Consider the following 16,055-nt stretch of genomic DNA (forward strand, 5'->3'; position numbering starts at 1 on the left):
CAGGGAAAGGGAAGCTTTGCAAGGTACTCATGGGACACGGAGGTGGAGATTCTGGACCAAGCTTCTTCCAGGAACCGTCCTCGTGCTGAAATCTTGTCTCTGCTGCACACCTGCTGTTGCTCCTTGCGGCCTCCCGCTGCGGCCAGATGACCCTGTCTGGGCTCCAGCAAGGGTAATGACTGATACACACTTTTCCCAACCAGCTGAGAGATCAGAGAGTGACACCATCAAAGAAGGAACAGTGAAAAGAATTAACTGTAAAATTAATTAAATGTCATGCATCAGAATCGCAGCCAGATTGGAACAAGAACGTGGCTGTGGCTCAAGCAGCTAGCGCTCCACTTTTGCGTATCTCTTGAACAGCCCCCCAAGTGTGCCAGCAAATTGGGGGTTCACACTGTCACCGGTGGTCTCTATGGCTTTCATTCCAAGTCACTCTTCTTCTGGGTCAAACCTGTTGTTCAGCTACCACACAGCTCAGAGAGTTCTCCATTTGATCCCACACTCTGGGGCGGGGAAAAAAAAAAAAAAATAACAGAGTGTAAGGTAATTTTGTCCCAGATCTTTCCCTCCGAGTCATGAACATAATAGATTTGACTTTTTACATCGTGTGCCCCCCTAAGAAGCATAAAAGAAAGGTTACACTGGCAGGCAGCTAGAAAAGAGTTTAATTAATCCCAAAGTGTGCGCTTCATTTGGAAAGTGCATCACAAAGAATCCTGTGTTTACTGAACTAGATCCTTAGGGCCATTATCCCTCCACCAATGGTGAGATTTTTCTGAGGGAGCCTTGTCCCTTGTGGTCTGGAAGGTACTGCCATTAAAATAAGATCCACACAGGGAACCAGAATTGAAGATGCTGAGGATTCAGACACTTTCCCCTTGGCAGAGGTAATTGGCATCCTGGCATTTGTGGAAAGATCTGAGCCCTAATCCTGCAGACTTTGATGGGGCCAAGCCAGCTTTCCCCAGACCGTTCCCACGAAGGAGCCCAAGGGTGGTCTGCGTCTGGCATCCTCCTCGTTTGCTATCCCTTTTCTAAACGCAGAGCTGCCCTGTCTTAGCAGACACGCTTGAGGGCTGATCAGAAACTATTTGCTTAGAGGCGCCTGGGTGGCTCAGTCGGTTGAGCGTCCGACTTCGGCTCAGGTCATGATCTCACAGTTCGTGCGTTCTGGCCTCACATCGGGCTCTATGCTGACCGCTTGCTCGGAGCCAGGAGCCTGCTTCGGATTCTGTGTCTCCTTCTCTCTCTGCCCCTCCCCCGCTCACGCTTTGTCTCTCTGTTTCTCAAAAATAAATAATTGTAAAAAAAAGAAAGAAAGAAAGAAACTGCTTAAAACAAAAAATGGAGTTGTGCTTTCATTTAGCATTATCTTATTAGATGAGTGATTCATTTAAAAGCTTAGGATGCTGGACGTGGATGAACCTTGAAAACACTCACTGGAAAGTGCCGGCCACAGGAGGATAAATACGGTGGGATCCACGCTGTGGGGTCCCTCGGGGAGTCAGACTCACAGACACAGAGAGAAGAAGGGCGGGCGCCAGAGGCTGGGGGACGGGGGCGGGGGGTTAGCGTTTCACGGGAACGGAGTTTCAGTTTGGGAGGGTGAGAAAGTTCCGGAGACGGACGGTGGTGATGACTGCACCACATTCTGAATGTACTTCATGCCAACTGCATACACTTAAAATGGTTAGAATGGTCATTTTTACGTTACATATATTTACTAAGATTTTCAAAAATACGTTAAGTTAAGGCTCATTCTAGCAAAAAAAAAAAAAAAATAGCACAGCGTTGTGCTTTCTGCTAGGTGTTAGCTTCATGCTGATCTCAGAGGCAGCTTTAGAAGCCAGGGTGGGGGGACCCTCCGTGGGCATCGGAGGGCAGACCCAAACTCTTCTGGAGACCTGGAGGGAAGAAATTTTTCCTGCTCATGAGTAATGACTGTGGTTTTCTGGCAAACATTAAGGAGGAAGGAACTAAAAATACTTACCGGACACCCTGCCAAAACTCCACAGCGCTCAGAACGTACCAGGCCAACACGTAGAAGAGGCACTTTCAGAGCGCGAGGGACAGGACTAGACACCAAGGTCAAAGTCATTTCACACCTTCCCCTCGCCTCTCGAGAGGCTGGGGCGCAGGAGGAGGGACCAGGCGCCCAGCGCTGCCCCAGCCAGCTGCCCGGAGCCGCTGCCCAGGAGAGAGGAGGTGCAGGACGAGTGCCCCCCGCCCCAACTGGCATGCCGGCCGCAGTCCCCGCTCCCACCCAGCTGCAGGGTTCGCTGAGCCCTGCCAGGCAGTGAAGCTGAGACAGAAAGAGCAACACAGACGTTTCCCCGATGCTTCCTCCAAGCTGCTGGAGTCCAAGCCCCAGACACCTGCACAGGGGGTGGGTGGGAAGGAAATGAAGGTGTGTGAGGGGGTGGCCCAAAAGGGGTCTGGCCCTGGAGACCCGCGCTTCTCAAACTTCAGTCTGCCTGCGTTCACCGGGGGGAGCTGGTTAAAACGCAGCTCTGATTCAGCAGGTCTGAGCGGGGCCAGAGATCCTGTCTTCTAACAGGTGCTCAGGTATGCGGCCGCTGCTGGCTCAGGGACCGAGAATGAAACGAATGGCCACCAGGCAGAGAGGTTGGGGGGGGGGGGGGAAGATAATGGTGGTGGGTTACTCAGGTGTGGTGAGCTCCTGCTTTGGAAGGTGAATGTTTTCTAAATCCCGACCTTGTCCGTGCAGGTCGGCATTGGAGCCGAAGGCCCATGATTTTGTATCCAGCACATGTGAGAATTTCCCTCAGCGTAGGCACTGCCCGGGACCCCTGTGGGTTTGGAGGGTGCAAGCAACCACTATCCACTAGGGGAAGAGTGTCACTGCAGAGAGGGTACACGCTGATCCGAATGGGAAAGTCGAGGAGTGTGACAGAGGGGTTCAAGCCCCAGATGTTCTACCTCAGCTGCGTGACCCTGGGCAAGCCATTCTGAGCCTCAGTTTCCTTATCTACAAAATGGGGCGAGGGGGGCGCCTGGGTGGCTCAGTCGGTTGAGCGTCCGACTTCAGCTCAGGTCACGATCTCACGGTTCGTGGGTTCGAGCCCCGCGTCTGGCTCTGTGCTGATGGCTGGGAGCCTGGAGCCTGCTTCGGATTCTGTGTCTCCCTCTCTCTGTTCATCCCCTGCTCTCACTCCGTCTCTCTCTCTCTCTGTCTCTCAAAAATAAATAAAGACTAAAAATATTTTTTTTAATAAAATAAAATAAGATGGGGCGAATAATGATACCTTTCTGTGGTAGACAGCACAATGGCCCCCAAAGAAGTACGTATCCTAATCCCCAGAACCTGAGACTGTGGGACCTTACATGGCTAAAGGGTGTTCCCAGCTGTGGTTAAAGACTGTGGCTTGGGGCGCCTGGGTGGCTCAGTCGGTTAAACATTCGACTCTTGATTTTGGCTCAGGTCATGATCTCACAGTTCGTGAGTTCGAGTCCCACATCGGGCTCCATGCTGATGGTGTGGAGCCTGCTTCGGATTCTCTCTCTCTCTCTCTCTCTCTCTCTTTGTCTCTCTGCCTCTCCCTTGCTTGCTCGCTCTCCCTCTCTCTCAAAATAAATAAACATTTTCAAAATAATAAATAAACCTTGACTTATGGAGAAGGTCCTGGATTATCCAGGTAGCTCCAAAGTCATCACCAGTCTTAAGAGGGAGACAGGAGGCTCAGTCAGACAAGAAGACACAGTGAGGACAGTAGAGGTCAGGGAGAGAGATTTGAAGGTGCTATGCTCCTGGCTCGGAGGATGGAGACAGGACCCACAAGCTAAGGGATGCAGGCAGCCTCTAGAAGCTGAAAAGGGAAGGAAAAGGAAGAAAATGGACTCTCCCACTCCCCACCCCCAGGGCCTCAGGAAGGAACAGAAGTCTGTCCACACCTTGATTTTAACCCCACACAACCCATTTCCTCCAGAACTGTAAGACAACAACCTGGTGTTGTTTTAGGCCACCAAATATGCAGTAATTTGTGACAGCAATCATAGCAAACAAATACGCTTTTCCACAGGAAGTTTGTAAAGATTCATGAAACTGCGTAGGCAGCTCCTAGCACGGTGCCAGGCACTCAGGCAGCTGCAGCTATTGGTGGGGGTGGGGGACGCTCATGTTCCACCCCCAGCCTGGCCAGGAGCATGGAGGTCATTACTAAGTGGTGACCCTGGACTTCCTGCTTCCAAGCACCTCCGATGCCTAGAGGTCAGACAAGCTTGGCGGAGAAGGATCCCCAAAGCGAGGGCTTTAGAATCACAGATGAAGGGCAAAGAGGACCTCAGTCCTGAGGGTTCCAGCCAGCATCACGCACTTTCCTTTCACCTAAGGATTAAAGCCCACTTTGTAAAAATCTCTATACCTCCACAATAATTTCACAAAGAAATGCCATTTTAGGGTGGGGAGGAAAGAGTATAAAATGGATGATGTGCAGCTTGAGTTTCAGGCTGATGCAAAAAGGGGCGGACACAGAACTGAGCCTCCCAGGAAGGACTTGATGATGGAGACCGTGGCTGCAGCCCTTGAGATCGCACGCGGCTCCCGGATTACCAAACCTGGACCCGGGCCAGGGTGTAATGGATCATAACTATGGAGTAAGTTATTCAAATTATGATCATTTCAGGAACCGTTTTTTTACGAGAAAATAAATTTTAAATAATAGCATTTTAAACTTTTTATGGTTACATTTGTCATGTGACCTGAGACAAGGTATATTTTTGCACTAAAATGGGGCACATTAATTATCTCCAAAGTAACACTCGCTCAGTAACAACATCAGCAGGATGAAAGGGCAGGCTGGCCCAGTCAGCCAATCCTCCGACCTGAGACACGTGAGCACACACACGTATGTGCACCCACGGAGGGTGGGACAGGACGGTTCGGCCTGTGGGTCCAACATAGGTCACCGAAGGGCGGGGGAAGATTGTACACAGGGCAGGTGACTTAATGCAGGCCCGGCAAAGCTAATGTGTGTGTGCGTGTGTGCGTGTATGCACGTGCGTGTGCAATTGTGCACGTGTGCATGTGTGTATATGTTTGCTTGTTTGTTTAGCAGCTAAACAATCAGTTCATCTTTGGCCATACGCTTCCCCAAACTTCTAGAAATGGAAAAGAAATTTCTATCAGCAATCGTTGCCGACCTTTCTCTCCATATTCCCATGGGAGCCCAGAGGGTCTGAGCCCACCCACCGCCCCTGCAGGTGATCGGGGGCCTGGCAGCAGAGAGTAGGGTTGTCGAACAGGAGGTTTCCTGGCAGGAAGACCGGTCACTGGACCTAGGAGGTCCACACAGTCGCTGTTGTCCCTGGGAGGAAGGACAGGAGGCTCATACATAATAAAAAGAATGTTTTGTATAGTGCTTTCCAGTTTACAACTCCTTTTCCATTCATTGTATCGCCTGCCCAGAACTGGCTAATATAATTTGTGGGGCTGGTACAGGCCCCATTTAAACATTTTTAGGAATTTTGGGGCGCCTGGGTAGCTCAGTCGGTTAAACGTCCGACTTCGGCTCAGGTCATGATCTTGCGATTCGTGAGTTCGAGCCCCGCGTCGGGCTCTGTGCTGACAGATCGGAGCCTGGAGCCCGCTTCGGATTCTGTGTCTCCCTCTCTCTCTGCCCCTCCCCAGCTCATGCTCTGTCTCTGTCTCTCAAAAATGAGTAAACATTAAAAAAAAAATTTTTTTTTAATTTTTAAGAGTTTGAAGATGGCAACCACAGAACATTAAGCCAAGCCCAGGACGCTCTGTGACTGCCCGGGTCAGCCGCCTGTGTAAGTAGCCCTGCTCCTGCGGAGATTTAGAATTTACCATTTGAGGCATAGGTACCACCCATTGTCTCCCATGCCCCCCTCCCCCTCATCCCCCTGCCGTGTGCTTCCAGCTGCAAAGTACAAACACCCAAAGCGAACTGGCTTAAGCAACAAGGAAATGGACGGGGTGCCATGACTGAGAGTCAAGAGAAAGCTTGGGCTTCAGGACGTCCCTAATGCACTGGCTGTGACTCAGTTTCCCTGCCTTGCTCTGGGTTCTGCCCTCTTGGGCAATGACATCATCCTCAGGTTGGAAGCAAGAATGGCTGCACATCGGGGCCCCCCCCCAACTGTGCACAACATGCCGTGCACCGACCCAACCTTGGATTCTTTGACCAAGAACTAGCAAGAAAGGGGGCTCTACAGCCCCCTCCCCATCCAGCTGAGCTCAGCCCCCAGACCACCTTGCTGCTGCGCTGGGTGTTGCAGAGACAAATCCACACGACCGCACCAGTGCCCTGCCCACCTTCCTTGGTGAAAGCTGTCATGAGCTGCCATGTTCTCTAGCATATGACATTGACCTCGAGCCATATCTATTTGGGACATGGGTGCCCCAACCTGAGGACCAACAACCAATCGGTTATATATTGACCTGTATAGAAAGATGGATTAGACCAGATTGTTGCTCTGGGCATTTGAAGGAAGAAACCATAGGACTCAGAGAGAAGGAGGACCAGTTAATGTTCAAAACTGAAGTTTAAACATTACAACATGAAAAGAAGTCAGGGAGGCCACAGAGGGTCTCGTGCTACCAAAATCATGAACAAGATCCGGGTCCAGCAGAAGCCATAGGGTAGAGATCTTGAGCAAAAGGTGAGAAGCAGGAGAGTGGGGGAACGGAGGACCCGAGTAGCCTGGCGGAGCCCCAGAGTGAAGCCCACAGAGTCCTGCTCCCAAGGGCCTGAGGGCAGTCCAGCCTCTGGCGGCATTGCCCAGCCTCGCCAGCCCTCCTCGTTCTTCTCCTCTATTCGCTCAGTAGGTTTTTCTCACAACCAGAGGAGTCCTGCTTCAAACAAGGATCTTAGATTTAACTGCACTTTTCAGCTAAGAGGAGAGACATACAAGAAAAGAGCCCTTCCTTCATTCAACACGCACCGAGAACTCCAAGCCGAGCACTCTGCCAGGCTTTGGGGACGCTATGGGCGGCCGGTCCTCTCAAGGACCTCGGTGTGGCCTCGGGGGAGGGGACAAGACAGGTGAGCAAGTGATTACCCTGTGGTGCGATGATAGGGAGAGGAAGGAAATGATTCAGAGTCCCCAGACTCCTCCTTCTCTGAGGGAAGTGTCCCCAAAGCTTAAACCACGTTCGAAATGGATGCTCTGAGCCAGCGTGAGATGGAAATATTGAGTAAAAAACAAGCATATGGCAAATTTCTCCGGTTCCCCTCCCCACTGTTTCCCCTGGATCTGTAATCCTTCCACTTCCATGAAAAAGAATTAAAAACAAATAACCAAGGTTTATCCAGAGAGCTTTGCACAGATTAGTCCTTGCAGTGGGTAAAGCCCGCAAAAGTACGGCTTGCAGATACTGAGAACGCTGATAACCAAAACCATATCCATGGTAACTGATCAGAAACATAGGAAATCTATGACATAGGAATCTCTGATGAGACAGAGTAATCAGATGGATGATAGTGACTTATGAATCTAGTTACGGAATTCTATGAGAAAAAGAAGAGGAGGGAGAAGGAAGGGGGTTCGCTTCTCAACACAACATCCATCTACGTCAGAATAAATAACCTCACCTTGATTCCAAGGGACTCGCCTTTCTCTCTGAAAATATCCAGGGATATTGGGTGCGTATTGGCAGGTTGGTGCCGGCTGGGGATGGGGCATGAGGAAGAACTTGCCTATTTTTGTGGGGAAGATTGAGCCACACTTTCCTGATTCACTTATCCTATGGGCATTCAATACACCCACTGCACATTCACGGACCGATATTTGATATTGAAACGCTGGTTTAAGAAAGCCTTAGGTCCCGTGGGTGAAAAATCTTGCGGTCAGAACTCTGAAGCAAAAAGGTCCAAGGAAATTTGCTCCAAACTTTGGAGGGGGACATTAGCTTAATTCTCTGAGGGACAGAATTACAGACTTTCCCCTTCCTTGCCTCATTGAGACCTCCTTAACATAACAGGATGTGCTGTTAAAATCTGAAAGAAATCGCACCGCATAAATCATAAAGACTGAAGTTTAATTTTTAGATTACAAGAGAGAAAAGCGAGCCTGAGAAGACCGCCCTAAGGTCAGCCGAAGGGGACGGGAATTGATTTCTCATGAAGTCATGGTTCAACAAACCCCTGGCCAGATGTGACCTGGCAAATGTCCACATCTGTATCAGAGAATCCAAAGTGCCATCCTTTCGTACTTAGAAAATAGATTAATAACAAGGCAAGTCACGATCGCATTAACAACACGACAGCTGCCGGTCTGATGAATTGGAATGGGCAGAAGTATATGGAACTTACATTTTCGGAGTCAATGAGTTTTGATAATTGAGTTTATCCCTTGTGATGAGTACAGTTCTAGGAAATCTAGATAAAAGTGTTACGGGCTCTGTTTGCCTAAGTATTTCCTGAACAAGGACCGTTAGCTTTGTATCACTTGTTTGGACATTGTGTTGTCATTACATCCAGAATAAGATGTTCAGTGGTGTTCTCCAGCACCGTTTGCACCCCACAGAACGCCCTTTTTTTTTAAAGTAATCTATGGAAATATCTGGAAATCACCCAGAAGAAAGGCAGCTCTCTGCTTGGTGAATGGCTAGGAGGGGCTGACCCTTTTCACCCCTGTCCCCGCCGTTACACACAGTAGCCCCTGGGGGGATCCTGGGGAGCACAGTTTGAAAACCACTGCACAATCCACAGTGGAGCTCCATGATTCTTTCCTAGTTCATGGACTATCACTGAAGCTTCAGGAGGATTTGGGCTTGGGTTGGCCTTGGTTTGGGTCTGCATGGGCTGGCCCAGCAGAAAGCTGTCTGGGAAGAGAATGCACTGAGGGCCGGGGGCAGGGATGGGAGGGAATCTGGGGCAGAAGGAGCCTGGGAGTCACCCAGAGAGGGTGCCTGGGATGGTACGATAGGAAGGAAGACGACAGATTGGGAATTTGGGAGGAGACAAGGTTATAAAGGGTCTTGAATACCAAGCTAAACAATCTGGCCTTTGTCCTATGTCACTAGACTCTGTGACTAGTTGATTAGACTAGTTCCCTAAGGCTCCCATAGCAAAGATCCACAGACTGGGGGGCTTAAACAACAGGAATTTATTTCCTCACAGTTCTGGAAGCTGGAAGTCTGAGAGCAAAGTGTTGGCAGGCTGATTTCTTCTGAGGCCTCTCTGCTTGGCTTATGGATGGCCACCTTCTCCCTCTCGCGGTCAGCCCTCTGTGTGTGTCTCCTCTCTTCTTAGAAGGATAACAGCCACGCTGGGTCAGGGCCCACCCTAATGATCTCATTATTTGACTTCATCACCTCTTCAAAGTCCCCCATCTCCAAATACAGTCACATTCTGAGGTGCGGGGGGCTAGGGGTTCAACGTATGAATTTGGGGGAACACATTTCAGCCCATAACATTGAGATTTATAATGTAAAGCACACACACACACTCTCTCTCTCTCTCTCTTTTATTTTTAATTTTTTAATATTTGTTTATTTTTGAGAGACAGACAGACAGAGCAGGAGTGGGGGAGGGGCGGAGACAGAGAGGGAGGCACAGAATCTGAAACAGGCTCCAGGCTCTGAGCCCCCATGGCTGAGCTGCACCCCAGCGCAGGTACAAGGAGAGGTGGCTGTCATCTGGTGCCCGAGGGAGGATGCATTCCAGAGCACCACAGGAGTTCAGGCAAGAGAGGAAGAACAGTGTAGAGGGCAGAAAGTGTGGCGGGCACGTGTGCGGGACTTGACCCTGGAAGGGTGGGCAGGGCTGGGCTAGGCCAATGAGGGGAGGCTCTGCGTTAATAAAGAGGCGAAGGCCGAGCCACAGGACAGGCTCTGCAGCTGCCTGTACAGTTCGCAGACCTCCATGTGTGAGGTCTGGACATAGCCACACTCATTAGCTTAGGAAGCCACTGCTTCTCAGAGCACAATATTTAAATAGGAAGGACTTTGCCCTGACATCTGCATTGATCCTGAAGACATGCCCGGAGGTGATGCCGAGAGCCCCCATCCTCAGGAAGAACATTTCCTTCCTTCAGCGATTGGGTTTTGGGTTTTGTTTTGGTTTTGGGGGTTTTTTGTTTTTTGGGTTTTTTTTTTTTTTTGCATTTTTATCCTGTTGCAACACACTAGGCAAGCTCTCATTGCCTCCAAAGCCCTCCCAGGCACTCACACCAGCCCCCAGTTGGAGGATAAAGGAGGGGCACCCCTCTAAGCAAGTCACAGGGAACCTGACATCCACCATCACGTGTGTTTCAATGGCACTGATTTTAAAGGAATTTTTAGACGGGCTCCAATAACAATCTGGAAAAGCCAGACTCCAGAGAACAATGAGAAAATGTAAAGAAGCCAAATATAAAAATCCTGGCACATGCAAAAGAAAAAAAAAAATCAATTCACTTCTCCAGATTACAACTGGAAATTCCCAGAGGAACAGGTAGATTTTTTTTTTTTTTGGGGGGGGGAGGGAAGAGGAAAAGAGATTATATTTTATGGGAAGAGATACAATAACCATTCTCTTCCCATAAAGCAAGTGATGGAAGATTGTCTCTGCTCCATAGATGCACACTGCACATTCTCGGGATAATACCAACAGGAAATCAATAGGATCTTTTATATGTGAAAAGACATTATCTCTCACAAAAACTTGCCACTCACTGTTAATCTTGGTCCTGAGACAATAAGTAGCCTTTAAATCGAGATCTCTGTTTATTTTTAAGTTATCCTTATTATTTATTTGTTTAGAAATAATCACGTTCAAAGCTTCACCCTTCATTAGGGCCAGAGGGCCTTCAGATAACGCTTCAGGACAAGTGTCTCCACCGAGGGCCAGACGCTCTCCAGAAACCTCCCTCCCGGCCGCATCCACTCCGGGTGAACGGCCATATCGTTAGCCACCAAAAGCTTTATCAGGGCATAATTTGGCAGCTGTGACGAGCTCGACGGGATTTATGGGATCTCCTGGTTTTTTGCCTCCATTGATCTGAAATGGAACCAAAGTTAATATTAGCAAAAAGCACTTTGTGCTAGGGTAATTTTCCCATGAAAGGCTTTGGCGACTGGTGGCTTTGAACATCTATCATCCAAGTGCTCTTGGCCAACTCTAGGTCATGAGTTTCATAATACCCAAAAGACTAAATATCCTTGTCTCTCCTCCCATATGAGAATCTAACCACCATCCTGGTGAACTCTCTCATTTTTCCAAGACACTAATTTAATTGTCACAGGGTATAAACCCCATTACTATCAGGTTCAGATTTAGCACTGGCTCTGACCTTGTATTAGCTTCCTGGGACTGCCCTAACAAAGTGCCAAAAACTAGGTGGCTTAAAACAACAGAAATTTCTTCTCTCACAGTCAGCAGGCCTGAGCTCTACCTGAGGACCTTGGGGGGGCAAGGGGGGAGGGAGGATCCTTCTCTGTAGCTTCCAGCTTCAATGGCAGACAGATGTCCTTGGTGACCCTCGGCTTGTAGCTACAGGGCTCCAGTCGCACGGCCACCCCTCCCTCTGTCTTCACGTGGTCTTTCCTGGCTGCATGTCTGTGTCCAGGTTTCCCTTTTCCATAAGGACGCCAGTCACATTGGATTAGAACCCACCCTAATGACCTCATCTCAACTTGATGACCTCTTGCCAAGTCATCTTGGTGACGTCAACTTAAAGACCCTATTGCCAAGTAAGGTCACATTGTGAAGTATGAGGGGTTGAGACTTCCACGTATCTTTTTTGGAGGGCACAACTCAGCCTAAAACAGCCTTCAAGGAATTCATCTCTTATTACACGCAGACTAGATAACTTGTCATACGACTAGGTTGAATTAGGGGTTCTTGACCTCTGCACAAGTAACATCGTTTTGGGATAATTCTTTGTCCTGTGTATTGCAGGATGTTCAGCAAAATCCCTGTCCTCTACCAACTAGAGGTACAGGTAGCCACCTCCTGCCCCTTTTAACAACCAAAAGTGTCTCCTGACCCTGCCGAAGGTCCCCTGAGGGGGCAACGTCGCCCTGACAGGACCAACGACTTCAGTGAAATGTAAACCAAGCTTATGAAGGTGCTTCATGCAGACTGAACCCTAAAGAGCTGAGGGTAGTTCTATGTCAATCAAAGAAGAGTCCCAAAAAGAGATGGGTCCTGAGGAGTCCCCTAAACGTCTGCATTCCTTCATTAATGTAACACGCATTTACTGGGCGCGGTGAGAAAAGAAGAGGACAAAAGAGATTTTGAAACCCCTGCCTTAAACATCATACATTTTAGCGGGGAGGCTGAAAATAAACAAGATGAATAAAACATATAATATGTTTAGATATTGATGAAAGGGGATGAGCGCAAGACGAAAGCGAGCAAGGAGGACAGGAAGCGTTGGCAGGAGAGGTGCTGAAATTTTCGACAGGGTGGCCTGGGAAGGGCTCACTGAGATATGGGTACACACCTAAGAAGTTGGGGCTGGGGGCTGGGCCGCAAAGATTTGGAGCAAAGACCTTGCAGGCAGGGACATTCCTGGGATGTGTGAGGAACAGGAAGAGGCTTGTGCAACAGGACAGATAAGGCGGGGCTTCCGGGTCCTAGCAAAGACATGCTGGCCCTCCTGGTGACACGAAAAATCAGCGGACACGTGTGTGGAGGGATGACCCCTGGCCCAGCATGGTGGGTGACAGGGCCTGTGGCGAGGTTCTGAGCGCGTATCTGAAGGCACAGCTGAGCTTTAGTGGTGGGCCGGAGGTGGCCTGGAAGAGAAAGAAGGGGTCTTTGGCTCCCGCCAATGGAAAAATCGAGGTGGTATTAAGGGGGACGAGAAGTCTGCATAAGGAGCAGGTATGAAGGAAACATCAGAAGGAAGATCAGGAATTACTGGAATGCGAAGACTCGGGTGTGTTACGTGACAAAATTTACCAGTTTGACCACCTTTAACGCTACGGCTCTGGGGCACCTGATACGTGTGTTGTGCCTCCATCACCACCATCCATGTCCAGAATGTTTACATCTTCCCCACAGGTACGCTGAACTCCTTAAACACCCCCACCGCTCCCCAGCTCCTGGCAATCACCAGCCTTACTCTGTCTCTGTGAGTTGACTGCTCTAGGAACCTCATGTAAGTGGACTCTCACAGTGTTTGTTCTTTTGCGACCGGCTTACTTCACTCAGCATCACGGATGAACTTCAAGGTGCATCCACATTATAGCGTGTCAGAATCCCCTTCTTGTTTAAGGCCGAACAATATTCCATTGTGTGTATGGACCACGCTCGTCCATGGATGGACCCTTGGCCTTCTTCCACCTTTCCGCCATCGTGAATAACGCTACTCTGAACACGGGCATACAAATGTCTGTTCGAGTCCCTGCTTTCGGTTCTTTGGGATAGATACCTGGGAGTAGAATACCTCAATTATATATGATAATTCTGTCTACATTTTTTAAGAACTGCCCTATCATTTTCCACAGCAGCTGCACCATTTTACATTCCCATTAGCAGTGTGCAGGAGTCCTTGCCAACACTTGCTGTTTTCTCTTTGTTTGTTTTTTAATAGCCCTACTAAATGGGCTTGAAGTGGTATCATATTGTGATCAGAAGGTTAGTTTTGCCTGTGTTAAGTCTGAGATGCCTATTAGACATACAAGTAAATACATCCACTTGGATATATGGACCTGGATGTGAGGGGAGAGGATGGGGTGGCTAGACAGATTTGGGGGTCAGAATCTGTGGGTGGTACTTAAAGCCATGAGCCTGGCTGGGGAAAAAAAAAAAAATTATCTGGAATAGTAACCACTAGCCAGATGCGGCCATTTAAATGTATATTAATTAAAATTAAGTAAAACTTAAAGTTGACTTACTTAGTCACATCAGCTGCATTTCAAGTACTCGACAGCTACATTTGACTAGTGGCTATTATATTGGACAGTACGGATGTAGAGCATTTCCATCATTGCAATTCCACTGGACAGCACCGGTATGGGGACTATGTAAGATTTTTTAAAAAGGGGGTGGGGGGGCGCCTGGGTGGCTCAGTCAGTGAAGCGTCCGACTTTGGCTCAGGTCGTGATCTCGCAGTCTCTGAGCTCGAGCCCCACGTCGGGCTCTGTGCCGACAGCTCAGAGCCTGGAGCCTGCTTCGGATTCTGTGTCTCCCTCTCTCTCTGCTCCTCCCCTGCTCTCTCTCTCTCTCTCTCTCTCTCTGTCAAAAACAAATAAACATTAAAAATAAATAAATAAATAAAAGAAAAAAGAGGTCCAAGCACTGAGTCACAGGGCACTTCAACACTGGGATCTTTAGTGGAGTGGGGTACAGGTTGGCCTAAAGGTAGGGTTACCTGATGGCCCTCTTTTCCAGGGACAGTCCAGATCGTGCCTGTGGGTCTGAGATGATTAACAGCAGCTCCTTAAATTCTGAAACGCACTCCACTTTGACAATATGGTCACCCTACCTACCTCCCACTCCACGCTCACTTACTCTGCAGTAAGAACTACCAGGTGGCGTCTCCTGTAAAGCAGGGGTGCAGAACTTCAGTGATCCACACAGTCCATACCTGGGCTCCTCCACCAGTTACCGGGAGCCAGTTAGAGGGCTGGGGATGGTCTGCTTCTCCCCGTGACTAACCCGCGGAGGAAAAGTGTGCGCATCGGAGGCCACGCCTCTGGTACTGACAGGAAGCAGGTGTCAACCCACAGCCCCTGTCCTCAGGGTCATGAGGGCAAGCACAGAGCTTTGGGTCCACTTTCCCCTTCTGTTCGCTGGTTCTGTTTTGTTTTTTTTTTTTTGTTTTTTTTTTTTTTTGGGACAGAGAGAGACAGAGCATGAACGGGGGAGGGGCAGAGAGAGAGGGAGACACAGAATCGGAAACAGGCTCTAGGCTCTGAGCCGTCAGCCCAGAGCCCGACGCGGGGCTCGAACTCACGGACCGCGAGATCGTGACCTGGCTGAAGTCGGACGCTTAACCGACTGCGCCACCCAGGCGCCCCTGTTCGCTGGTTCTGATACGCTAAACCAAAGATGAGTTTAGATTGGCAAAGTTTGGGCTGTGAGATCTCCTGCTAGAATTTCCATCTCACCTGCAGCCTACCCTGTGGGGACCATCTGGTTATTTACAGCAAATCTCACCTTACTCGTTACCATTTACACGCACATGCAAAACTAAGGGAGAGCCTGAAGAGCTAGGAATGTGAGGATCCGCGGCGCTCCCACGTCAGTCAGTCCATGTTTCGTTAGCCAGGGGGGCTGGAAAAGGAGAGAAAACCGGGAAGTCATGGGCACACATTCCAAAATCCCCCGTGACATCTTCAGAAGGAATGAAACCCCATGGCTGGCAAAAACAATAGCCCCTGTTCAATTCTGAAGTTTAGATGCGCGTTGGCACCGTTCTAGCTCAACCTTTCGTTTCCATGGAAACCATTCATGATGCCACACACACAGAAATGGGGATTCTGACCAGAGCGAGACAGGAGTAGCAGCACTGAAAACTAGCTTTCAAGTAAACCTGTGGCAGAGGGAAGGACAGGAAAAGCCATGGAGCCATACTAGAGGGAGAGCAGCACTCTCAGGGTCCCCAGGATGAGCACTGGTAGCCCGAGTAGAGCCCACCGACCCCAGAGTTGGTTCTGATGACCTGGCCGGCGACATGTCCCAGCCCGAATCTGCTTTACTTTTTTCCTTTTCTTTTCTAATGCAAAAAGCGTGTTCTACAGTGGGTGGGAAAGGACTCTTTGCTGTAACTCAAGCATAGGAAGGTGTGGGATGGAGGGAGCAGAAATCACCCATGGTATCAGTTTCCTGTGGCTACGGTCACAAAGTACCACAAACTGGGGGGGTTCGAGACTTGAAATTTATTCTCTCACAGTTCTGGAGGCCGAAGTCTGAAATCCGGATATGAGTAGAGCCACGCTCCCTCTGAAGACTCTAGGGGAGAATCCTTCCTACCTCTTGCAGCCTCTGGGGGCTCCTGGCGTCCCTTGGCTTGCAGACACGTGGTTCCAGCCTCTGCCTCCGTCTTCCCGTGGATTCTTTCCCTGTGTGTCCGTGTCTCAAATCTCCCTCTACGTTTTCTCGTAAGAACACCTGCCTTTGGATTTAGGGCTCACC

General features: G+C 49.4%; 1 long non-coding RNA gene across 1 annotated transcript; it reads right to left on the reverse strand.

Annotated features, from left to right (window-relative positions):
- Positions 1–10,680: 10,680 nt before the first annotated feature.
- On the reverse strand, positions 10,681–15,426 carry LOC131505556 (uncharacterized). The gene is made up of 2 exons (XR_009258459.1): positions 15,078–15,426; positions 10,681–10,967 (listed from the first exon to the last, which is right to left on the reverse strand). It is a non-coding gene; the product is annotated as an uncharacterized LOC131505556 (long non-coding RNA).
- Positions 15,427–16,055: the final 629 nt, after the last annotated feature.

The sequence above is a fragment of the Neofelis nebulosa genome, chromosome 2 (assembly GCF_028018385.1).
Source record: "Neofelis nebulosa isolate mNeoNeb1 chromosome 2, mNeoNeb1.pri, whole genome shotgun sequence".
Taxonomy (NCBI): Eukaryota; Metazoa; Chordata; class Mammalia; order Carnivora; family Felidae; genus Neofelis; species Neofelis nebulosa.